The sequence below is a fragment of the Ambystoma mexicanum genome, chromosome 8, assembly GCF_040938575.1.
Source record: "Ambystoma mexicanum isolate Mex_15411 chromosome 8, UKY_AmexF1_1, whole genome shotgun sequence".
Taxonomy (NCBI): Eukaryota; Metazoa; Chordata; class Amphibia; order Caudata; family Ambystomatidae; genus Ambystoma; species Ambystoma mexicanum.
In genome coordinates, this window is record NC_090929.1 from 144,530,596 (window position 1) to 144,557,098 (window position 26,503).

Here is a 26,503-nt window from a genome sequence, read left to right on the forward strand (position 1 = left end):
ATTTGCAGAGTAGGTTTAAGATGTGTGTGTGCATTTGGCCAAGATTAGGAGTTCGAGATTAGGAGGGCTGGCTAGGCTCCAGTAAGCAACCCAAGAGGGCAGCCATGTGGACGTGTGCTGATGGAGGTCATGACAGAGCGCTAATGCATGAGACTCGATATGTACCCAGCTAGATCAAAATGTGTGATAGGTTATCGCTGTATTCTGACTCGGAGGTATTGAGACAAGTCTGGTGTTTCAGTGCTAAGCGGTTCTGTGACCAGCTAGACTGAATTTGTCATAGTAGAAGCTGCATTCTAAAGTGTGTGTATGGATCGCTGTATCTGTGGCAGATGTCCACCGAAGTGGTGCGTTTTTACATACTGTGACACATTCCAAGGTGTCAGCAATGATTTATATGGGGGAGCCCCTTTCCATGAGGCCAGAAAGGTGAGGCGCTACCCGATAGTCCCCCTGTGGGTGGTACTCGGCGGAAGGATCTCATTGGGAGGGAGGACCCCATTGAGAGTACTGACCATCTTGGAAAGACACAATATCCCCTTGACCCTCCCACCTTCCCTATAGAACCTTTTCATATCCTATTAACTTCCCTGCTATACTTTTATTGCACATCCCAAGTAGAAACCTCTGAGATAGTAACACCCATAAGGTATTCAGTGACAGTACTGACACAAGGAAGGGGCACAGAGCAAGGCGGATCGATGCAGGGAACAAGGGTATGTGATCTAGTTGTTTGAATCTACCAATTAGCCCGCTGTCTCTTAAAACTGAAGAGGGAACCGAACAATGGAGTCTTTTTCCTTGCAGCCAGTACTGGGAGCTAGGCAAGGCATTCGACTAAACTCGGACTCTAGAAGAAGGCTGAATTGGGGAGAGGAGCGGGCCACAGATGTCCCAAGAAGCTTCCCGCAGCGGTGGAAGTGCTTGCGCTGGGAACGGAGGCTGATGGAGTGCAGAAATCCCACAGTCAAGCTGCTGGAGAGGCTCGCGAAAGACTGGAGAAGGCTCAGCGTAGTTTGTGTCGCAGAAGATCCTGGGAGACCCGAAGGCAAGCGCCAAGACCTGTAGGCATTGGGATGGCCAAGCCCAGGATTGGGGTGACCCAGAGGCAGCAGGAAACCTTAAATAAAATAAGGACTACATTAATTGGACATTTGCAGATGAGCACCCATACAGTTAAGGGGGTCAGGGAGCCTTTTTAGGAAGATGCATCCCAAACATTAAAAGTAATACGAGTGGTACACCTATACAAGGTACAACGAGATAAAGTGTGGCTGAAGACTCTCGAGTGGGTACCTTTCCAAAGAACAGGTAATTTAGCTATGTTCCTTATCGCAGAGGGGTGCCCATGTCTATTTTTTGATTGTTTAAGGGACTTACGTTTACCTAGGGTCATCCAGACGTGGACCCCCTGCTCACTCTGCTCAGAGAGGCACAGCTCCACTTTGCTGAGGAGGCCCAACAAGGCTGAAACGCGTGTCTGGGTTGTTGTTGGTACTCTTGTTCAGAAGAGAATTGCCATAGCATTTTGGTGCTGGACTGCCCATGTGGGCGGGACAGAGACTGATATGCAAATAGTTATTTCCCTTCTGTGAAAGGTACAGTGAGCTAAAGTGTGCCTGCGGTCTCTCGAGTTGGAACCTTTCCAAAGAACAGGTCATTAAGCCGTGTTCGTTCTCGCAGCGGGCGCCCATGACTATTTCTTGATTCACCTATACAAGGTGCTCGCAGACCTTGGCAGGAGAGGAAACAAAGCGTGGGGCACGAAAAGAACTGTAAAGCTAACCACGTAAAGAGGGTCTGGGACCCATGCTGGGGTTGTGCACCCCTAATAATCATTAGAAGGAACACAACGTCTGAAAGCACTATTAATTCTCTGAGACCTTGGCAGGAGAGTAAACCAAGGCTGTGGGTGGACGTAAGATTAGAGATGGCAGAGGCATGAGAAGGCGGTCACTGCATACCCTACGTGGCAGGAGAGTGGACCAAAAAAGGGTACTGAAAAGGGTGTGGGACTCAACACAACCTGGAAAAGACATCCAGGTGATTGTTCTTTGTCACAGTACCTTCAAGCTGGGCCTGCTCACAGGGGTCTGGGACCCACAACACAACTTGGAAAAGACATCCCAGTTGTTCTTCTAAGTCGCAGCACCTGGAAGCCGGGCCTGCTCACAGGGGTCACAGCTTGGAGAAGGTGTCAGAGCCATTCCACCTCATCACCGGGTCTGAGAGTCAAGCTTACCGAGAAGCCTGGAAAGACTCCGGGGAATGGAAATCAACCCCTTGAGTCTTGTGGAACTTTTATTTATTTTATTTTTTACATTTATAAAGCGTGCAAGATGGCCCAGGGGCACTGTGGTACTGTTACAGCAGTGCTTGCTTGGTTACAGAGAGAAGACACGAGCACCTGCCTGTGGTTCTTAGTTACATTGAGCCATATACCAGACAGGTGAAGGTTACATTAAACACAGAGACATAAAAATGTGCAGATTCAGGCAAAATGGCTCGGGTAACAGCAGAAAGCCAGAGAAGGCACGGGCGGACAGGCGAGCTATTTGAACGGCTCAGTTTTGAGATATTTGCGGAATGCTAGGTGAGATGTTTCATTTCGAAGGGTTGTGGGAGGGGTGTTCCAGTGTTTGGGGGCAAGGAAAGTGAAGCTGGACCTTCCTGTTTAGCCCTTTTGAAGGAGGGAATTTTAAGCTGTTTGGCGTGGTGTGACTTTTTGGGTCTGGAAGATGTAGCTCTGGTTATTTCTTCAGCAAGATAACTGGGGGCTGTGAGTGAGAGGCACTTGTGAGTTATGGATAATGTCTTGAAGAGTATCCGTTCTTTGACCGGCCGCCAATGACCATTTTGTCTGCTGCTGGCAATGTGCTCCCTCTTATGAATGCTGAGGGCAGCCCTAAGCGCAGTATTCTGAATGACTTGAAGTCTGTTGAAGTTTTTGGAAGAGGTGCCAGCAAATAAGACATTACAATAGTCTAATTTGGCCACAATGGTGGCTCTAACTATGGAGATACAGTTCGAGGTAGTTGGGTATGGTTTGACCGCATTGATTGATTTGATTGTGAGGGCAGCTGTGGATGCAATGGCGCTAACTTGGTGTGTCATTGAGAGCGTGGATTCAACACCAAGGGTTATCACTGCTGTTGAAACTGTGATTTGGGGGTTGTCTATGTAAAGGAGTTGTACTGTTTGTCAAGTTTTTTGGGAGTTTCTTTGGGGCCTACAATGAGGAGCTCCGTTTTATCCCCGTTAAGGCATAATTCATTAGCTTCCATCCAAGCTGGCATGGTGGCATAGGTTTTGCATAGAGTTTCTGCATCTCTTTCATAAGCGCCATTGAGATGGATGATTACTTGCGTATCATCTGAATAGATTGTGTATGCTATGCCGAGGTTGTCAAGTTTGTTGACGATTGGTAGGGTAAAGAGATTATACAAAGTGGGAGTTGTGCATGAGCCCTGTGAAACTCCACAATTTATGGTGGTGGGCGCTGCGCAGGCCTGCTCTGAGTATACCTTCATGTTTTGTCCTTCAAGGAAGGTCACCCATGCCTTGGCTGCCGGGGAGAATTGTGCTGAATTGATGAGTTGTCTGCAGAGGGTTTGTGTGGTCCACAAGATCAAACGCTCCAGACAAGTTGAGAAGGAGGAGAAAGTGCAGGCTTGCCTTCATCCATTATTTCCCCTAGTTGATTCTTTAGGTCCAATAGGGCAGTTTCGGTCCCGTAACCAGGGCAGAAACCTGATTGCCTCTTTCCTAGGATGCTGTTGATTTCTAGAAAGTGCTGGATTTGATTGTATGCCGCTTTGTCTAAGATTTTTAGCAAGAAAGGCACAGTGGTGATGGGTCTGTAGTTGTTTGGCAAAGCAGGGTCTAAAGCTGGTTTCTTCAGGAGTTGCCAAACCCATGCCTCCTTCAGTTAACGAGGGACAGTGCTCGAGGCGAAAGAAGCATTAATGAATGCTGTCAGGCAGGGTGTTATGGCGTCTGCGCAATCTTTGATGAGATTGGCCGGGCAGACATCACCTTTACAGTTAGATGGTTTTATGTTTTTCAAGATGGCTAGTACTTCAGATTCAGACATGTCTCTGAAGGCGAAGAGTGTCTTTTTTTCACAAGGAGTGGGGATTTTCAGTTGGTGAAGTGGGCAGGTCGGATTTGGGCAGGACAGAGAGGTGGGATTTGATTTTGTTCGGTAAGAGTTCAATTTTGTTGAGCATGGCGGACTGGATGCTTGAGCACCATGATTCATCTTTTAGGAGATCTTGGGGTGCTAGTGGCTGGGGTGGCGAGTTCACAACAGCTTTTGTTTGTTTTTCTACCATTCCAGATAAAGCTGGACAGCTTGAAGGAGGAGTCCAGGCCATTCTACTTCCTCACAGGGCCTGGCAGTCCGGTCTACCAAGAAGGCTAAGAAGACTCCAGGTAAACGGAAATCCACCCTGAGTGTCTTTTGGTACTTTTAATTGCTTTTCTACAATTCTGTAAACAACTGAAAAAGGCAATCAATCCCTTGAGTCTTGTGGAACCTTTGTTTGCTTTCTACACCTTTTGGAACTTTCTGTTGTGAATATGCGTGTTATCAAGGATACCTGCATATGGCCACTCTGCGTTACAATAACTAACTTAGGAAGTTATACGTGCAATGGAGGGTTACCAACATATATAAAGACTTGCATTGAAAAAATAAAGCAAGAGAAAACCTATCTTTCCCTATTCCTAAGAGGGGTTTGCCTGAATCAACTAAAGATCTAAAGTGACTGTCAAGATGTCTGTTAAAGTGAGAGTGTCCACCGTCCTGTGTCAAGAAATCCTTACTTCTGTCCCTTACAATTTAAACTAAGGAATAAAGCAGTATTGTTCTGGTCCCAGGAGAATGTTTCCCTTCTCCTGGACCATGGTCAAAGTTCCTTGTTGGACCCGGAGAATGCTTCCCTTCTCCTCGCGTTCAGTCTCAAATATCCCAGGGTAATGACTCCCTTACCCAGGTCACAAAGGTCCAAACAATATTTACTTTCTAAGTGGGCCAGGGAAATGCCTCCCTTCTCCTGGCGTTTGTTCTCATTCTCAAAAATCCGGGGGCTTGTTGGACCTTCCTCCTGGTCTGAGTTGCCATTAGAATGACTCCCTTCTCCTGGTAATTAGGAAAACAATCCCTTACAAGCAGGGGGTATGACTCCCTTGCCCTGGTCTGCTTCTTTTTTTGGTTTGGCCCACTTGGTTCACGTCCCTGCCAAATACTTCCACAAGGAAGATGACTTATATCACTCTCTTCGTGTGGGTCCGAGACCCTGATTTCTCTTGTTCTTCTTTAGTTTGGGCCACTTGGTTCACTTCTCTGCCAAGTACTGCTACGAGTAAGATAGTATGACTCTTGGTTTGGGTCCCAGACCCCTGTTTCTCTTCTTTGGTTTGGCCAACTTGCTTCACTTCCCTGCCAAGCACTGCTACGAGGAAGATGACACATATATCCGTACAGGGTGTCTGCCTCCTGTACCATCCGAACCCTAAAGGTCCCTGCGACTCTCCCATTAGCTGTCTGTTCCTTGGATGCATGGTTGGTTCTTCCTGGGGCCTCTCTCTGACTCTGTATGCTGTGCAGGCATCTCTGTACCTTCACCTCGCGGATCTCCTGCTCGTCCCTTGGACCGACGGTATGGACGCTGCCTCTTGCATTTGTGTCACCGTCTTTCAGCCTCCTCCTACACTCTGGATGCCCTCGGCAAAGTAGTCCCTGTGTCCAGCTCCCTCCTGGCCTTCTCTGCATCTCTTTGGGGCTTCACAGTCCCTCGTTCTGGTTGCCTCGGTCTCCCTGATGGGCAGTCCTCCTTTAGTTTTTATGGTGTAAAAGGAACCACGCCTCTACGGAGGTCTACTTTGCTGCAGTTCCTTCTTGGTATTGTTCTTCATTGTTCCTGTTCCATCCCGTCTTGGTACTTGGATTAGCTATATTCCTGATATTCTTCTTCATCTCTGTACTTTCCAGAGCCTTGAGGTAGTCTACTTTAGAAAAGTACATGCATTGGTCAAAGTGGAAAAATAAAAGGAGTGGAACCGTGGACCATTTTTGAAAAATGGGGGTTGTTGCATGCAGCATAGGCCAAGTATTAAAAATGCATTCTATTGAGCACTGTTTGCATCAGTGTTGTAGGTCCAATGTATATAGGTAAAATATGGATACTCATCTGGATTCCTCCATTGGAACAGCCTCTCTGTCCCTCTGCGTCTTGAGCAGGACCTTAAGTTCTGAAAACTCCTTAATACTCTCCTCTTTTCCTCCTTCCCTTCTTCCCTCTTCTGCTAAATCTCACAGTTGCTGGGATTGGTGTCTTGGACCATTATGCACCCTCAGGGCCTCTGACCTCTCTCACCCAATCTCCCCAGCTTCCGTCAACCTTCAGCACTTGTCTCAGCACAACCGTCTGTACTGGAGACTCGCACTTCCACCCAACGTGGCTCCTGACCGTATAGCACTTACCATACCTGGCACTTCAAGCGGGGCTCACCTCGAGCACAGACACCCGAACACTTACCCCACTGCCCTCTTCCTTACTGCACTTGCACATTCTGAATTACTCACAAGGCATAGTAGGTTCAGCATTCCTCACCCATTGTTTGTTTGTTGTTGTAAATTCTACATTGTACTACAATCCCATGTTCCCTGCCTGTCGCCCTGTGGGCGGTTTGAAACAGAATTTATTTGCTGTATAAGCGCCTAACAAGCATACAATAAACTAAAACATTGTAATATACTTTTCCCTAAAACGATTGCTACTATAGTCTTGTGACTTTGTCTCTGAATAAAAGTTGCTCCTACTACCAACTCATTCTTCTAAGAGGATGAAGTGCTTCTTCCTTCCAGGAGAGCTTTTGTCCACCACTGGCCCCCATAAGCATATGACAACTCTCCCCCACACTCTGGAAACAACACCCCTTGGACCCACTAGAGCCTCGCAAATCCATTTTGTTTTTAACAGAAAGCACTATCGGTGAGAGTGCTTTGTAATAACCTTTGTTTCTGACAAGATTCTTCTAAGTTTTAATGCTTGTTTGATAAAAACGATGAAAGAGTTTTATTCTTATGAAAGGGCCACAAAAGGGTCAAGTTAACTACCCAAATCTACACCTTCTTTCAAGGCATATAAAATGGGTCACACGAAAAACACTTTTAAATTGTATTCCTTATTTTCATGTGCCCTTTGTGAGAAACCAGAAGGTGTCTCATCCACTTGTCCCTAATGATCTGTCATCCAGGTGGCCAGGACACAGCCATCGGTTGGTGGACCAGTGCGGGTGGATCACCTGAGTGAGGGGTCTTCAGGGAGTGTGAGTGGGACACCGGATGGTGAGACGCGGTATCCCCTTCCCTGTAACACCTTGACCCCATCCTACCGCCTAGGATACTTAGGAACTCAGCCCTCCCCCTTTCACAACACAAACACTTTTGCACCTACAGCCTGCAATGACAGAAAACGGACCTTCATCCGAGCCGTATACCTGACTTGTCCCAATACAATGGTCAGGCAGGTTCAGGCAGTTACTTACCACTCCGCACACATGACTTCCATTACACTTCCCCACACGGATAAAAGGCGGAGCACAAAGCACACTTTGAGCGAGGGAAAAAACACTAGGAAACTGCAGTTCCAATATGGCAGTTTAACACAATGAGAAAGACGGCGTTCAAATACTGCCATTGTGCGTTTCTTTCCGAGGCGAACCTTGATTTTACCCACCTTGTATACCTATTAATTGCTAGTTGGGCGGCATGCTGAGCATCTTTAAGCGAGTGTTGCGCTTTCCTAATTACGTGCAATTCCCTTCGCAGATAGCGTTTTGCATCTTGTATCATTAAATTGAAACAATGTCTCTTTTTAGGCTAATCTAGATGCACAATCTAGTCATATTCTTAGATATTAGTCCTCAATGCCATTACCTGTTAAATGGTAAAACTGTTCTAATACAAATTCAGCATTTTCCAGATGGAAATAATTTCCTGCTTAAATGCTTCTGGTAGACCAGGCCAGTCGGTTACCGCCGTGTTAAAGGGATGGTTCACTCTAAAATTGTATTGGCTAAAAAGATGGCCTATAATCAAAAATATATATACAAAATATTTTTAAACAAAGTTCCTCTGTAAAGTTTTGAGCAAATGAGGCTCAAACTCAAAAATGTCAAGCACTAGGAGGCATCCATTTCGTGAAATGGATGAGTCACCTGTGCTTGAGTTAATCTCTGCCCTTGCGGCACTAATGAAGCAAAAGCTACCTGTTGGTAGCTTTTATTACAGCGGCTTTTGCTTCATTAGTGCCGGAGAGCAGAGAGTGCAGGCAGGAAGGCTCCTGCCGGTAAGTGCTTATTTTCTTTTTCTTTTGAAATCACAGCAATTATAAATACAACATTGTTGTATTTATAAATGCTGTGGTTTTATTTTTAAGTTTCCTGGGCTCCTCCGGGCCGGAGGAGCCTGGGAAACTTAAAAAGAAAACCACTGCACTTATAAATACAACCGCATTGTATTTATGATGGCTGTGGTTTTCTTTCTAAGTTTCCCAGGCTCCCCTGCCTCGGGGGAGCCCGGGAAACTTAGAATGAAAACCACAGCAATTAAAAATACAACCGCGTATTCATGACTGCAGCGCTTTTTTGCTTTGTCTCCCGGGCTCTCCCGAGCCAGGGGAGCCGGGAGACTCGAAGCGAAAAATTGTTGTATTTATAAATGCTGTGGTTTTCTTTTTAAGTATCCTGGACTACTCCAGCCCAGGGGCGCCCGGGAAACTTAAAAAGAAAACCACAGCATTTATTAAGACAACCGCATTGTATTTATGATTGTATGGCTTCAGCTTTGAGTCTCCCGGGCTCCCCCGGTCTGGGAGACTTTTCCTCCACAGAAACCCTCTCATGCCTCCATGGTGTGTAACGCGGGAACTTTGTCCGAAGCTGTATGTCAACGTAACTTGAGAGAAGTGCGGGAATGTATCAATATCAATGCCAAAAGGATTCTTGAGTTCCAAAATCATGCACAATCTGCTCAGGTTTCGAGCACTCTTAAACCAAGTGACGGCTGTGTAAGTCATGATGGAGACATAGTCGCATCAGACTTTATAATTGACGACCCAAATAGTCCAACCCCTCTAATTGACCTAATTAACGCATCTGAAACCCCAATAAGTCAGGCTGTGCAACCTTCTGCTAGCAATATGCAATTACCAAAAGACTCCCCCACATCCTCTAAATTTTTTTAATGAAAATTAAGACTAGAGCTCAGAGCCATAAGGAGAAGAAACAGTAGAATGAACGCCAAAGGAGCTATAGGAAACAAAAACAAAATCATGCGACTTGAGTTACTTGATCTTCATCAGTTGAATGAAGAGAGCAAATCTCTTTTACAGGTCCAGGACGATTCCTCCTCGACTACATCAAAAACCACTGTTGTGTCTAAAAAGTTTTTTTTTAAAAGTAACAAAAGTCAAATCACGTCTACTACAGAGCAGTTTGAGCATCTCTTAGATCTTCCTAAATCCAAATTTACAGACTCTTTTGTAGTCCCTACTGATCTTATGACAGCCAATAGTGGGTCTAAACAAACTGTTAACAAGTTTTTCACCATTTTACTTCTGTTCCAAACACGTGTTCCAGAAATTAATAGCCTGTCGCCAATGAGGCTAACCTCTCTTTGAGCCCTAAATCCCAGACCGTGAAAGAAGTGCCTTCAATAGCTGAGGAAAATCCCTGTCCTATTCCAACAGACCCCTTGCTAGGCTCCACTAACAAAGAGGTGAACATGGATTCAAACAATTTGGGCAACCACGAGCCCTTACCCAAAAACACTACAATTATGGGTTGGTCCAGTGATCCTAAAATGAATGGATCCTCAAGACTAAATCGCTCCTTCATTCTTAATATATTTCATCAGATCCCTTCTCTGCGGATCCTTAACTCAGATGATATGGAATTAGTCAATCTGTCATTCCAGAATAACAGGAATGATATGTCAACTGCATTCCTTTATAATTTTGAAATTGATCTGGGACCACCGAGTAGATCTTACCCACCTACGTTTACATCTTTCATTATTTCAATCGAAAGAAGAGGCACTCTCCTTCGTAGAATTTTTGTCACCGGCTTCGGAGGAAGGCATCAGTTTATCTGCTGCTAATGAAAGCCACTGTACCCGACTAACTAGATCCTCCAACACAGGATGTCTACAAGTACTGAGATACAAACTTAAAAAAGCAGGCGGCAGCAGTTTTCCAGTCCTGGCTGCACAACTTTGGAATTCTCTACCTACAACCCTTAGAGTTGACCAACCCTTCTATAAATTTAGGAATGATATGAAAAAATTGATTATCACCAAAGACAAACCCTACTAGCCACATCTGCCTTCCTAATGGAACACATATACCTGTTGTGTACCACCCACAACTGTTACACCATTGTATATTTTAAATACTATTGTATATTATACGTAGCCGGTCAAGTGGCACAGCGAGTAGAGCGCCCGCTTTGACACCCGTGCAGAGCCTGTTAACGCAGGTTCGAATCCCGGCGGGGCCAAACTCAGCCTTTCATCCTTCCGAGGTCGATAAATGAGCACCACACACCGTGGGTAATAATAAGCAGCGCTCAGATACCTGAGGGTTTGTAGCGCTATATAAAAGCCTAATTATTATTATTATTATTATTATTATTATTGTATATTTTAGCACTGCCTTTGGCTACTTTAAACAGCCTGTATGTCTTTTTGTGCTTTCTACTGTATATATCCTCTTCGTTTGTGTATATACTATGTGTAACATTTGTGTATATACTATGTGTAACTGCATATCCTTGTAATGCGCCCAGATACCTCAGGGTGTGGTGCGCACTATAAATAAAGAAACAAACGCTACATCGCTTAGTCCAGAGCTCATCTCTCAGGTTGCGGCAATTGCCCCAAATATAAAGGACTGGTCCTGGGTTAAACCCCTACTCAAAACAATGCTGACCTTGAACAGCTCTAATCCCAAACCGCAGCGATAAAGGCCTTACTTTTCATTCCTGCAACTCATGCGGCTTTACAAACCTAGCCACATGTATTTAATGTACACACATTCTTCAGCACAACTTCCATAATTTTCATTCAGGAAACCATGTCTTTACAACATTTCTGCATAGATGGATAGACCACCTTTACTGCATTAGCTAAGAGAGGTTTCGCAGGGTGACCTTTTGGCAGTTTAGCCATTCTTGTAAATAGCAACCTCAATGCTCATTCAAGTTGATTCTTGCGTCGGAAGTACTGCTGACTATTGATTTTCTTTCACACGCTGACCCTCACATCACTTATCTACTAATATGCCTATATTGGAATCCTGCCAAAATGTCTGACAAAGATCTTTGACCAACTCGATAGTCTATTGGAGAAGGCAATTATGCGTAATCCTGAGTACACGATAATTCTGGACAGAGACTTTCATTCTAATTGTTTTGAATCAAATTATAACCAACCAGTGCACACCATGACGCATCACCATCTTTGTTCCTCATACAGAGGTTGTAGTTCAGTTAGCTACCTTACGGCTTGGGACATCCAATAAGTTGAAAAGCATAGCAAAAACTTCTTTCACTTGGCAAAGAGGAGATCATAAATCTGTAATCGATTATTTCTTTGTGTCAGTGAATTTACTCAACGCCTGCCAACCAATTATAACAACTGAGGTTGGTCTCAGTGATCACATGGTCATTTCACTACAGGTGTCTATTGAATGCAAATGTTTTACAACTGTTCCCGAATTAGCACTTCTGGAAGTGGAGCAACCTTTTCTTGTCTGTACATTGGAACATGAAGTTCAGCAGACAACTTACTGCTCAGTTAAAGGGCAAACTGTTCTCTGATGAACGTTTTCCTACTCCGAAACTACCATTCAGTGCATTGAGGAGCGCAGTAACCTAATCATTCATTCTCAGCTCATTCAAATAGCCAAACACAGAAACACCTGCATACAACATCACAAATATAACTTCCATTGGGAGGCCGCTAATTTAAAACGCCTCAAAAACAAAAGCTTAAGGGAGATCAAAAATGATCTGTATTCTCTTGATTGTTATTTAAAACTTAAAACAAAGATCATGCAGACATACAAGAATAAAATGAAGGATCTCTAGCACAAATTGTACATCGCTGACAACCAGACCATGATTCATCATCTTTGCAAGCTCAACTCTAAGTCAATATGGTCAATGTTAAAAAGAGCCACTGTTCACTCCCCGGCAACAATGAACTCATCTATTTCATCTGAGGCATGGAAACTGCATGTGGGGCAGGCATTTTGGTTACCCACTTCACACACCAAAGCATCTTATCACATTGCAAACACTTCTACAATGGAATGAAGCCAGTGGTCAGTAGAGGACATTCAATGGACCATCAACAAACTTAACTTCTCAAAAGCGGCTGGTCCTGATTGGATACCCTCTTGTGTAATTAAATCTGATGCAGGGTTTTTGTACGGCATCCTCAAAGTGAAATTTGAGAAGGTCTTCAAAACTAACTGCAATTCAAACTCCTGGTTTACTTCCATAATAATTCCCATTTACAAAAAAGGCAATCCCTCAGATCCATCCAATTATCGTCCCATAGCTCTCATGGATGCTTCTTATAAGGTATTTTCAATCTTGCTACTCAAAGATCTAGATTGATTAATTCAAGACCATGGTTCTTTTTCCCACTTTCAAACTGGGTTTCGTAAGTACATGAGGACTACCCTCAATGCAACTGTGCTTTAACATGTGCTAGAAACATCCAAGAAATATAAGCTGGGCCTGTCTTCATGGCGGCTCTAGACATGAGCTCAGCGGTTGATTGCGTTACACGCAATCTTCTGTGGTCAAAAATGGCAAAGTTGGGCATTCCCTCCTTTATTACTAACATGATTTCCCATACATCAAGAGGGTACTCTAACAGATGAGATCCCCAATTATACAGGGGTCAAGAAAGGGTGCAATTTAGCTTCAACTCTTTTTAATCTCTACCTATTTAACTTGGATGCAAACTGGGAACATCAAAATGCCTTTCCTATTAGGCTTGGGCAGCTGTGTCTTCAGTGGTAAGCCTTTGGGGGCGATCTTATATTTTTCGATAAGACACTGTATGGTCTGCAGAATAAATTGCATATTTTTTCCATCTATCCTAAACACAATTTACATGCTAACGCAACTAAATCGGACATTGTAGTTTTTGCAGGTAGGAAAAAGATCACTTCCTTTAGATTGGCTTTGGATGGGTCACCAATTGAGCAGACACCCGAAATATGTTATTTGGGATATCATTTGTGTGAGTTGTCATCTGTTGGATTGTGGAAAAACTAAAACAGAAATTAAGACCTTTTGCCTCGCAGGTAAAAATCATTTATGGCAAATACTGCAAATGTTCAGTTACCCCGGCCATCGAATTTTATATGGCTTCAATATGTGCTTGCTTGACATAGACAACACACTCGATTCCTTGCAAGGGCAGATTTGGAAACATACAATGGGAATGGCCAATTCTTTGCCGAACTCCATCCTAAGGCACGAACTGGGCCTGTGTTCCTTGTCTTCTCGTTTTCATTGGAGACAACTGAACAACTATGCAAGATGCTCAATCCGCTTAGAAATTCTTTGTATGAAGATCTATCTACGATGATTCTTGACACCCATCCAACTTCTATGGCACGATTTGACACAAAAATGAAACCGCTCTTGTGTAACATTAATGTCACCACACATGATCTTCTAGTACGTCCAGCAGATGCAAGAAAGAAACTATATGAATTAGATTGGTCCTGTACTATTGACGCATTAGGAGGTTATAGCATGTTTCAGGAATATGCCTGTTTCAGTAGAAAGAAACTCCCAAGAATGTCGTACCTTTTTATGCTTTCCATGTGACAAAGCTATCATGTGACAAAACTCGGCCCCTGTTTATGAGGTTTAAATGTAATCAGTTTTACACCAACAAGCTTATAAAACATTGGAACCCAGGTACCATTCAAAACTCGGGTATGTGCCATTTCTGTAAGCATAAAGAACAAACTGAGACTTTAAAGCATCTCGTAATTTATTGTCTGCATTATGAGCAGGCTAGAACGGCAACCCTGGGCAAACTTAACATTGGTACTACTAGTTTGACACGTTTCTATGTGGGGGACTAACAAATCATTGGTACTTTCTCTGGTACGTCTGCTGAAAGTAATGAATGCTGACTTCACATGCTCTCGTGAGTAAACAGCAGTCGAGTATATTGTTGATACCCCTGCTAATGTTAATTGTGAGATATTCCACTTAATACCGGCTCATTGCAACAGGGTACAGGTTCTCCTGCTTCGCATTATGTGAATTGCTCTTCGAGAAATCAAAGCCGCTGATACTATGAATAATGCAACATTTATCAAAATGCGGATTACCATCTGGGTGTAGTTTGGCGTTGCAGAGAACCTACTGTATTCTCCTGTTCTAAAATGTGTGATAACTAACATATTTTCGTTGCATTGCAATGCTTTGATCATGTGATTCCAAACGTTTTGTACTGTTGGCAATCACATTTTACTTGTTTTTTAGATTTCTTTTATGAACAATGTGATTTTAATGCCTTTTTCCATGTTTTTATGAATATTTTAAACTTCTCTTTGTAAAGGTTTTGTATAAACCAAAAAAAAATATTCTCAAAGAAGTTAAGCCCCAAATCGAATTTGCTCAAATCAACAAGACCGAGATCAGCTCGCGATGGAGCGTGATTCTCTAATTCATGAGCAACAGCAACTGTAACAGAAACTACATCGGGTGCGTGAAAATGAGGGGTTGAGCCATGTCTCTTCCCAATAACTAGGCAAAGTGAAAGATGCAAATTTGAACCTAAAGACAAATTGAAACAAATGGAGACTGACCTGAATCAGGCATTTCAACTAAAAGAGTACTTTGAAAAAGAAATGCTGTGCTGGCAAGAGAACAATCAAAGGTCTAGTGTCAGTACGAGCATTAATGTTCACAGCAGGAATTGCAAACTAAAAAAGACTTCCCATAGCAAAAGATTGAAAGCTAATTAGGACAGTAAGTGATTTGAGAGAACAATTAATCCAGTGTAAAATGAAAATGATTATTGAAATAGAACCAACGGAAAATGTATACCATGAATAAGGGACTATAAAATGGTCCTACAACTACCAACATGAATCCACAAGAGTTACTTTTTACAGGGCAGGATCATTCCCTTTTGCCAAAGGCCTCATCTCACCTACCTAAAACGTCTGATAGACGTAATATGTCTGACTCTAGAGAACAAGGTGTTAAGAGGTATCTGACATCCACTCTTCAAAATATTTCAGACCTGGAAGGCAAGAATTCCTCATCAGACATAGATGGCTTATCGTCTTTACCGGCGAGAAGTGGGGAGGGTTCCCCATTCAGCTTGGAACTTCAGAAAATTTGGCTAAGTAGACAGAATCTTGAGCCCAGGAAGCACATTTTAAACATCTCTTCCCATCATGGAGCCTGGGAGGATACTAGGCCATCCTGGAGAAGAGTGTTTATTTGCAGCCCCCAGAGGAAGAACCGCAATATTATCCAACCTCTAAAAAAGGGATCCTGGGAAAATAATCCTTTGAAATCCCAGACAAAAGAACAAAGGGAGGAGTCTGCACCCTGTGCATATAAGAGGCATTCCAGAAATCAGGATAATAGGCAGGGCCTGATGACAATAGGCAATGGGGTTCCAGCAGTAGCTCTGACTCTGAAGGAGAGTGGACTCCGGTTCAGAGGCGCAAGAGGGGCAGATACCAAAATAATTTCATCAAAGACCTTATATATAGCAAATAAAAGCCATCAAAAGAAGTATGACCCCTTGTCATAAACATGCCAAGTATTCTGTGTGCAGACATCTGGAGTTCTGTGGCCAAATGATGTCCTTAGTTGGAATCAGGAATGATTTTACTTAATATGGAATATGAAAAATGGATATTCTCTCCTGAGCTTGCTAGTGTCTGCAGGACCAAAACCACCGCAAATGGTTTACTTTAAGGCAATAAACAAGGACCAATTGTAGAAATCCAAAAAAAGCTGTCTGTCTGGAGGGCATTTGTACACCAGTCTTACACATAAACAGCCAAGTTTAAAAGGGGTCTTCACTCTCATGTATAAGCAAGTTCATTCATTCTGGAGTATTCAACACTACATGAAAAAGTTGTGTTGTCCCTCCCCCTCTCCGGGGGGAGGGGAGGGGGACAATGAAAAGTGGCAAATAATCTAAGTAACCATATCCTATTGGATGATGGTAATACCGTTACCGGCACTCAGTCCGTCGGAATGACAGCTGGATTATGAGTGCCTGTAGTGGTGGTAAATCTACATTCCATGGAGCTCCATAGGATTCCATGGGGGATTTGCCGGTATTACCAGCACCGGTCATAATCATGCTGGTAATACTGGCTATTTTTTGCCGGTACAATGTCGGAATGCTGGAGGTAATTCCTCCACCGCACCAGCAAACTTGTACTTTGCCCATCCGGAAACATGCAGGCAGAGCCCTGAGGAGACAGCACTGGCTGTTCTGCTCTATTTTAACTTTCCTTCAAACATATTTGGGCAGTCAGATTTTATGTCACTGCACAGGTTTGATCCTTGTTCTGTTCTTAGATTCGGCTAGTAACATGCCATTTTTTTCTTATGTTGGGCCCTGCCAATTGACAAGTATTTTAGAAGGCTGCGAGCAACATGTGGTTCATGAGCTAAACGTTGGAGACCACTGGAGGGTTTCCTAGAGCAATGCCGTACATCACTCTTCACCTTCAGTTGTACTTAAGTCACTCTCTCTGTGGGATGGGATGGGTATGCCAAGATGTTGGTCCCAAGCTGTGCCCTAGTCGTGAGCTCTACATTGATCTCGCTGTTGAAACCCAGTGAGACAGAACATCTGGGTATGCTTGTGGTCTCATAGTGAAGTGATTTGATGTTGCAGTTTGGCCTGCACTGCCCCATTTGTTTTGCGAATAGGCCTGATTTGCATATCGGCTTCCCCTTCTGGAATGTCAGGACAGGGTTAGAAACAACCGGTTGAAGGGTTGCTCAATGCCATGCCAGTGGTTTTTATTATGCACTCTTGGGTTTTGCAAAAGTGTTGGTATGTATGTCATGGTGTGCATATGTAACATGGCTCGCTTGTGTAAATGGGATGTGCTAGTGCGCCACTGTCTATGGCATAACTCTGCAGAACGCCTTCTTATTTTCTGGCATTCTTGGCTGTCAGAATTTTGCTTCCATACATAGATACTCTTACATCATGACTCTTGCAGTGTCGTGCTGTGCTTTATAAATTGAATGGACTCGCTTTCCTTTGTTCTCATTCTGGCTGGTGCCGTGGGGTCAACTTGAGCAATTAGATTCCTGAGTTCCAGTGCAGGTAAGGGTGTTTAAAATCTGTGGGCAGAGATCCAGAGAATGGGTTCGCTTTGCCACTTGAATCCCATGCCTTCAACGTGTCAGCTATAAGGTAATTGCTGATACACATTTTAAATGAAAGGGCTATTTCTTGAATGGTGCAGTATTACTGTTATTAACTTCCGTTGATGGCATTGGTACACCTGTGAGCTTCGATAAGTGAATGGGAAAGCGCTTGTGTAAAAGCTGACTCCCACCTCCCCCCATGCTGCAGAGGAAGAATTCTTGCTTTCAGTAATAACTCGCTCCACGCAACACTGTTCGCCAAAGACCCTATTACCGGGTTCTTTTTCAGAAAAGGAATCACTCTAGGCTTATTCAATCAGGTGACAATACACGATTCTATCATGCTCAATCATGAGTCACCATCACATCCCTGGCAAAGCAATGCCATAGAAAGGATTTCCTTTTCACACCAAGCATTGTATGTTTCATCAGAATTTCCCATCAAATTCAAGTATTAATTCAGTAGAAGCTATTTAAGAAAACCTGTGATTCGTCCTTCAACTGCACTTGGAACAACTGTGCACTTTTTATACTAAAAAGCTCTCCAGTTTTTTAATTTTTAATTTTACTTTAGTATTGTGCAAGAAGGCAGGAGGCTCATCGTCCAAATATGCAATTAAAAAGATCCTTGCAGAAATCGAAGGAGAGACTCTGCCCATTTACTCCACCAAGGGCTGTCTGACCTGAACCTTGTGTCCTTTTGATTGGTCAGCCGGTGGCTACAGACCACCTTTCTCATAAAGTTGTTTCCACCATCTCCAGTCTAATGGAAATATGATTGGATTTCCCTAGCTTCCAAATCCTGACTCCCCTGCTCTCTACTGTTTTTTCCTGAGAAAAGCTCACGGGTTGAGCACTCGCCTCTGACAGATGGCCAACCTTATTTGGCATGTTGGAATCCCGGCAGTGCCTTCTGAGCCCTTAATCCTTCCTAGATCAATACATTGAGTATGTGAAGAATCCTACGGATCCCTCAATGAAACCCTGCCTGAAGGCAGACGTTTCCTGATCTTAACCCTGGGGGTGGTGTACTGCGGGTGGCTCAGCCGGGTGGAGACAGGGCCCAGGGTGGTGAGGAGATCCCGTGGGATGAGATAGTGTTTGTCCTCTGAAAGGAAGTACCTTTCTGGGTTTCCAAAACAGATAATGACATATTGCCAATAAAATGTCTCTGATCCACATATAAGATATGTGACCCGGGGTACAAGTTCTGTTAAATCAGAGCAAATCTTAAGAACAGAACAATCTTTCAAAGTATCCCAAGCTAAACACCCTTTTCACTCCCAAGGGTACAATGTAAAGGAAAATGGAAATGTTGTCTATACATTACCTTCCTCTGTAACAACTAATTCTCCAGCATGGGGTCTGGCATGGATTCACATGCTCATGAATATTCCCCGTCGTCAGGCTGGGAATCCTCGGTAAAGAAAAAACCAGTATCAGTTTCGTTTCTGATCTGTCTTTCGTAGTAATAACCAATCACTGGTCTCTGCGTCATACTGACCACAGCCAATGACTGCCCTCTACCTAAGCACCGCCTCTGGCAGCCATCTTCAGATTTTTACCGCACGTTCATGTGTTGGGATCCTCGTGCTATTGCTCTCGAGCGTTAGTGCTATTTTTTCACGTTTTTTCTCAAAAACTTCGTTTTTTCGGTCAAAAGAGCCTCCAGCTCCACCGACTCTCCATCCGATCAACGGGGACCCGTGTCGGATTCGTCTGCGCCCCTCAAGGGTGAAGATTTCGTCGAGCTATGCTTTTGGAGGACTCCAGAAGCTTCTCAGGCCCGGACATGGCCCAGGAGAAGGGAAGCTCGACGCCCGGAAAGCTGTTCAGGATCTGCCCTGGATGCCAGCTGCAGAACGTCTTTAAGGAGGACGAACACTCCTTTTGTCTCTACTGCTTACATGAGGACAAGACGCACGTGGAGAAGGACTGTGCGTTTTGCGGCAATATGTCGGAGCGGACCATGAAGGACCGCCATCAACGTCTCGCCAACTGGCTGGAAGGGAAGAGCCCGTCAGGCGAGAAGAAGAGGAAGAAATCCGAGCGGTCTTCTAAGACCTTTGAGGACGCCCCGGCGACGGGGGTCCAACACAAGGCCAAGCACCGCGAGTCCGCTGGCACCGGGAGCGCCGAACGGTCGGGCTCTACGGGCGCCAGGCAGGGCGCACCCTCCCCGGCACCTTCAGCCACGAGCCAACGCTCTGGGTCGGGTAAGAGGAAGGGCGAGCACCCGGCGAAGCTCCTGGAGAGGCCCCGGTCGAGCTCGAAGGCCCCATCGGAGGGGGAGCGAGGCAGTGTCCCCCCCCCTCAAGGATAAGGTGGTGAGCGCACCTAAGGTGGTGAAGGCCTTAATCCATCCGGCCAAGCCCTCTATCGATACTGTCGCGGCGGCCCTGGCTCAGCCTGTGGAGGCTACACCAGTGGTGGCGACCTCGGGGCTCAGAGTCTCCCTGCCACCTCGGAGGGAGTCCTCTTTTGTGCCCATCGATAGGACCCCCGTGAAATCCCCGGCGGGGAAGAAAAAGGGGGGGGCAGGGCGTCGTCGTAGATTCGGTTTCAACCTCGGAGGAAGAGCTGATCGAGGTTTTAAGCCACGGCCTTGGTGTGGAAGAAGACCGGCCCGTCGGGATGGATCCCGACGCAGGTGACGACGACCCTGATCGCCCGTCGGATTCCCCTCTGCCAGCGCCGCAAGACAACTCGGCGGCCAATTTGTTGGCTATACAGTCCTTATGCTCAGAGATAAGGACGAGACTACTGTTGCCGACGGAGGAACCTCTCCCGTCGGGGGATCCTGAACCGGGACCTTCTGGTGTTCCCCCACCCAAGAAAAGAAGGATTCACCCTCCACCTCCTTTTCAGCCGTCGCGCCCCGTCCAGCCCTCCTCCCCGTCCACCCGAGGGGATGATACGGGGACTGACACGGCAGCGACGGGTACGGATGACGAGGTATACGACGAGGATCTACCGTCGTCACCTCCCACCAGGGCTTCTCCGCCCGACGAGATTGGATCGTTCCACTCCATGATCGCCAGGGCATCCGAGCTTTTCCAACTCTGCCCTGAGGAGAAGAAAAAGGAAGGATTCCTTTATCAACGGCGCAAGGCCAAGAGGAAGACGGTCCTCGCGGTGCCTCTACTGGACGACATTTGGGATGAGGGCCTCGCCCTCCTCAAGAACCCTTCCACGACGCCAGCTAGAAGAGACCGGTACGAGAAGAAGTACCGGGTCCCGGACGCGACCCCCCTGTGCCTCCGGGCGCAGCCTACCCCGGACTCCGTCGTCTCCGCGGCGGCCAGGAAGAAAGCGGGGGGGGGGGGTGCGGCCTCCACATCGATTTCCCCACCGGACGGCGAGGGAAAGAAATTGGACGCTATGGGACGCAGGGTCATCTCGTCTGCAGCGACGACGATTAAAGCGGCCAACGCCTTGGCTATCGTGGCCCGCTACGACAGGGAGCTATGGTACAAACTGGCTCCCCTGCTGGACTTCCTACCGGACGACAAGAGGGCGGATGCCCTGGAGATCCTACAGGAAGGTGAGGTGGCGTCGGACCACGCCATCACTATTGCGACGGACATCGCCGACACTGGGTTTCGCCAGTTGGGCAACGGCGTGTGCCTTAGGCGGCGTGGATGGCTCAAGGCTACGGACTTCCGTCAAGACGTACAGACCAGAGTCCTGGACATGCCGTTCGATGGGAACAACCTGTTTGGGAAAACAGTGGACGATTCCCTTCAGGCCATTAAAGCGGACACTGAGACGGCCCGGGCCCTTGGGGTTCTGCAGCAACGAGGGACGCCCTTTCGGAGCAGCGGAGGCAAGGGCGCCTCCAAAGGTTCCCGCGGCGGTTTCTCCACCTACCGTCAAGCGGCCCGCTCGTCGTCTCAGGAGGCCTACAGAGGACGAGGCAAGTCTGGCGGACCCCGCCGTCGTCGCCAAGGAGGTCAAGGCGGCAAAGCCTCGTCGAAACAGGATTGAACCGGCCGTGGGGTCGGGCACCCACCGAAGCACCCCGGTGGGAGGCCGGCTGGCGAGCTTCGTCAGCGTGTGGGAGTCCATCTCCACCGACCGTTGGGTGCTGGACGCCTTAGCCCGGGGCCACGCGCTCGAGTTTCAAAGAAGGTGCCCGCGCGTCCCCCCCGTGGCCAGGAAAGAGCTTCACGTCCCTCAGCTTCTCCTGGAGGTAAAGGCGATGCTCAGGAAGGGCGCCATCGAACTCGTCCCAAAGAGGCTTCGGGGCTCCGGAGTTTACTCGAGATACTTCCTCGTGAAGAAGAAGACGGGAGGATGGCGCCCCATCCTAGACCTGCGACGTCTGAACAATTTCATCAAGGCGCAGAAGTTCCGGATGGTCACCCTCCAGCACGTCCTGGGTCAGCTGGAGGAAGGAGACTTCCTGTCGTCGTTGGATTTGGAGGATGCCTACTTCCATATTCCCATCCTAAAGGGGCACCGAAAATTCCTCAGGTTTGTGGTCCAAGGGCGTCACTACCAGTTCAAAGCCCTCCCCTTCGGACTATGGTCGGCACCCAGGGTATTCACCAAGTGCCTTGCACCGGTGGAGGCGCAGCTGCGCCGCGAGGGGATCCACGTCTACCCCTACCTGGACGACTGGCTCATCCGAGCCAAGACGAGGGAGCTCGCCGTGGAGCACACGGCAAGGACCGTCCAACTTCTCACGGACCTGGGATTCTCCGTGAACTACGCCAAGTCCCACCTGGTACCCGCGCAAAATGCACTGTTTCTGGGAGCGAAGCTCGACACAGTGTCCCTTCTGGCCTCCCCGTCGGAGGAAAGGACCAGGTCCATCCTGGGCAAGGTACAGCGGATGTTGGTTTCCGACGCGGCCAAGGTGAGGTCCATCAAGTCCCTCCTCGGAATGATGTCTTCTTGCATCTACCTCATTCCCATGTGCAGGCTCCGGATGCGCCCGTTGCAGGAGTTCCTGGACGCGTGCTGGATCCAAACGACGGGCGGCTTCGAGGAGAGGATCACACTCGACGAGAGTTTCCGCCGATCGGTCCGGTGGTGGGGCACCCGCGCGCATCTGACGGCGGGCATGGACTTCCAGACCCCAGACCACCAGGACACAGTGACCACGGATGCCTCCCTGGAAGGGTGGGGAGCGCACACCGAAAATCTGCACGCGAGAGGCCTTTGGCTCCCGATGGAGAAGTCCCTCCATATCAACGTCCTGGAGCTCCGTGCAGTGTTCTGGGCCCTCAGGTCCTTCCTTCCGTCCCTCAAGGGCAAGGTGGTGAGGATCTTCACCGACAACACCACCACCATGTTTTACATCAGGAAACAGGGCGGAACCAGGTCCCCAGCACTGTCCAAGGAGGCGCAGGACCTGTGGCATTGGGCCGTCGCCCAAAGGATGTTTCTGGTGCCGTTTCATCTGGCAGGGATAAAAAACACCATCGCCGACTCACTCAGCAGGGAGCTGCGCTCGTGCCACGAGTGGGAACTACGGCAGGATCTAGTGGATCGCCTCTTCCGACGGTGGGGCACACCCCAGATCGATCTGTTCGCGACGGCGACGAACTCCAAGTGCCGGAGGTTCGCCAGCAGGTTTCCCCAGGCGAGGAGCATGGGCGATGCTTTCTCATTCCCCTGGGAGGGCCTGTTCCTCTACGCGTTCCCTCCTTTGCCACTGCTAATCCGGCTCGTCAACCAGCTCAAGAGGTCACGGTGCAGGATGATCCTCGTCGCACCTGCGTGGCCGAGGCAGATATGGTTCCCGGACCTTCTGGACTTGTCAGCGTCCCCGCCAATCAAGCTGCCGGTGGACACGGATCTACTCTCCAGGGAAGGAGGCGCCATCCTCCACCACGACCCGAAATCGCTGAACTTGCAGGCCTGGCTCCTGCAGCGCTAGAGTTTGGAGGATACGACATACCGGCCGACTGCAGAGAGGTTCTTGCAAAGGCCAGGGCGTCCTCGACTCTTAAATGCTACGGACACAAATGGAAGAGGTTCTCTGTCTGGTGCCATGCACAGAAGATTAACCCTCTACGGATTACGGCTCCCCAGGTACTGCCGTACCTGCTGACGCTGGCCAAAGCTGGACTGGCACACTCGTCCATCAAGATTCATCTTGCTGCGATCTCCCGATACACCAGAACCACGGGCCGGACGTCCTTGTGGTCTCATCGTCTGGTGAAAGAGTTCATGAAGGGACTGTTCAGATCGTTCCCGCCGGTGAAGGCTCCGGCCCCGGCGTGGGAGCTCAACGTGGTGCTGACCAAGCTCATGGGACCTCCGTTCGAGCCTCTGCACTCCGCCCCGTTGAAGTTTCTGTCGTGGAAAACAGCGTTTCTTGTGGCCATCACCTCCGCACGACAGGTGGGAGAGATCCAGGCCCTTTCCTGCAAGGCCCCGTACTTGACTTTTCACGACACGAGGGTAGTGCTCAGGACGCACCCCTCCTTCATGCCCAAGGTACCGTCGGACTTCCATCTCAACGAACCCTTGGTGTTGCCTGTGTTCTTCCCGTCGCCTTCGTCGCCGGCTGAGAGGACTTTGCACTCGCTGGATGTGGCTAGAGCGCTGAAGTTCTACGTGGACCGCACGAAGTGTTTTCGGAAGAGGTCACAACTCTTTGTGAACTTTGGACCTGTCAATCAGGGGAAGGCTCTCTCGAAGGCTTCCATTTCCAGATGGCTCTCCGGCTGTATCATGTACTGTCATCGGTTGGCAAACCGACCGCTGCCTGGCCGTCCGAGAGCCCATTCCACCAGAGCGATCGCAGCTACCACGGCGTTCCTTTCTGGTGTGCCCCTGCTGGACATATGCAGGGCTGCTACGTGGAGGTCGACGCACACCTTCACGAAATTCTACTGCGTCGATCGGGATTCCAGGGAGGAATCCAGGGTCGGCCAAGCAGTGCTGCGCAACCTGTTCGCCTGAGGTGAGCCTGGTGAGGAGGTAAGATGCTTAATGTTGAGTTTTTTGTAATGCTTAATGTTGAGCCTTTGCCACCTCCCGTGGTTGTGCATGTGTGTACTGCTATGTATTCTTTATTCATGAGCATGTGAATCCATGCCAGACCCCATGCTGGAGAAGGAACAAGTTACTCACCTGTAACTGTTGTTCTCCAGCATGGGTCTGGCATGGATTCACATGCGAACCCTCCCGCCTACCCCTCTGCGGCTCTTCACTTGGTCATACTGCCACTTCACGTGCTTCCAAATCTGAAGATGGCTGCCAGAGGCGGTGCTTAGGTAGAGGGCAGTCATTGGCTGTGGTCAGTATGACGCAGAGACCAGTGATTGGTTATTACTACGAAAGACAGATCAGAAACGAAACTGATACTGGTTTTTTCTTTACCGAGGATTCCCAGCCTGACGACGGGGAATATTCATGAGCATGTGAATCCATGCCAGACCCATGCTGGAGAACAACAGTTACAGGTAAGTAACTTGTTCCTTTTAACAGTCCATCGTTTAATGAGTTCAGGAGAAATAAAACTCCATTTCGAGAAGAAACAACTTTATTGAAGGGGACTAAAAGTCCCAGAATCCCAGAGGTACTTGGACGAGGAAGAGGGCTGAAGAGGCATGCAGTTGCATTAGTCAAGCAATTAAGCCTAATAGCCCACACAAGAAGGAACCTGGGAGGCATAAAAGACCCCCTCAGCTGCAGGCAATGGGAGGGAGCTGGAACTGTGACTGGAATGCAAGCCATAGCAGTAGTAGCATAAGGAAGAAGGCACAAGGCTGAAGAACCAAGCAGAAATGGGAGAACAAGGACGACGCTTGAAAGAGGAGACAGCAGATTTTACCTGCGTCTTCTGAGAGGGTCCTCTTCCCCAAACTGACGTCCTGAGGCTGCGCAGCGGAAGGCATGCAGGAGGGCTGTATTACCCCATGTGAGCCTGATTGCTGTGGTGCCGTGTCCTAACCGTGCTGGAGACTGAGGCGAGGAACAGTTAGCAAGCCATGGGTCTCAGAAGCGAGGGGGCTGCAGAAACATGTGACCGGAATAAAGACACCTTCACGGAGGAAGGGTGTGGGTCCTTAAGCAGCCAGAAGCAGCAGAAGTCTTGGTAGAGGTCGTAGAGCAAGTGTTGAAGAAGCTCAGTGTTATAATACCTTGCACAAGCATTGCCGGCAACAGTATCCAGTTCCCTGTTCACTCACAAATCCAGGTTGTCACTGTGGCAGACAGGCAAGAGAGACAAATAGGCTGCCCCTTTTGAAGAGAGCTATTCAGAGGAAGAGTGCCTTGCCTACCAGAGGGTGTTGAAGTACTTTAAAGTATATCTTGTTAAAGCCTGTCTAAAAGTACAAATTACTGATACTGTGGTGGTAGTCCAAAGTACTGAGGCTGTGGTGGCAAATCTGATTGTCAGTAGATGCAATATTGCTGTAGTCTGAACAAGGTTGGAGTACTGTGAGCCAAGAGGTGACTGTTCTCATGGTAAATCAAGTAGAAGTGTGGCAGTTGACGTGGAAGCAGCAGCACTAAGAAGTCATCCTGACATATATACCATTGAGAATAGTAAAAACTGTAACTAAAGGCATCCTAACTGTTGACCAAGAACTGTGTATTACTAGCAGTGTAGATATTGCATTTTATTTTGAACTGTGGCAAATCATCTTGAAGAGGTGACAAAGCATTGTGGCCAGGATTACCATTGGTGCTATTTTTCTGGAAGTAGAAAGTGCATATTTCACCCAGGAGAGATTTGTTGTCAGTGGAACTTTGGTTAATGAACTTTTACCTTTACTTTGACTTTGAAACATCACCTTTCTTTCTTTGGTTGAACATTTGCAGAAGTGACTTTAAATCCTGGGGAAGGGAAATTACCCAGGACATTGAAAGGTTTCAGGAACTGTGAATGTTGTTCATGTCATGTTGTATTGCCATATATTTTCTTTGTGTATTTGTTGCTTAGTGTGAGGGCCCGTTATCCGGTTTCATGTGTCAATATCCCCGCAAAAATATCGCAATACAAAAATATTGCCATATTTGTGTGGTGATATTGACCCACGGACCCTGCGGGGGACACCCCCCGCGACCCCTG

At 47.3% G+C, this 26,503-nt stretch overlaps 1 protein-coding gene across 2 annotated transcripts in view; it reads left to right on the plus strand.

Moving 5' to 3' along the window:
* The window catches only part of TTLL11 (tubulin tyrosine ligase like 11), a 1,410,454-nt gene that overhangs the window by 1,239,287 nt on the left and 144,664 nt on the right, over window positions 1-26,503 (plus strand). The window contains exon 8 of one of the 2 annotated variants that reach the window (XR_011268496.1): window positions 4,340-4,434. The exons of the other annotated variant lie outside the window; for it this stretch is intronic. The gene's annotated coding sequence lies outside the window, so the exon portion shown is untranslated. The remainder of the gene's footprint in view (window positions 1-4,339; window positions 4,435-26,503) is intronic. 2 annotated transcript variants of the gene reach the window in all.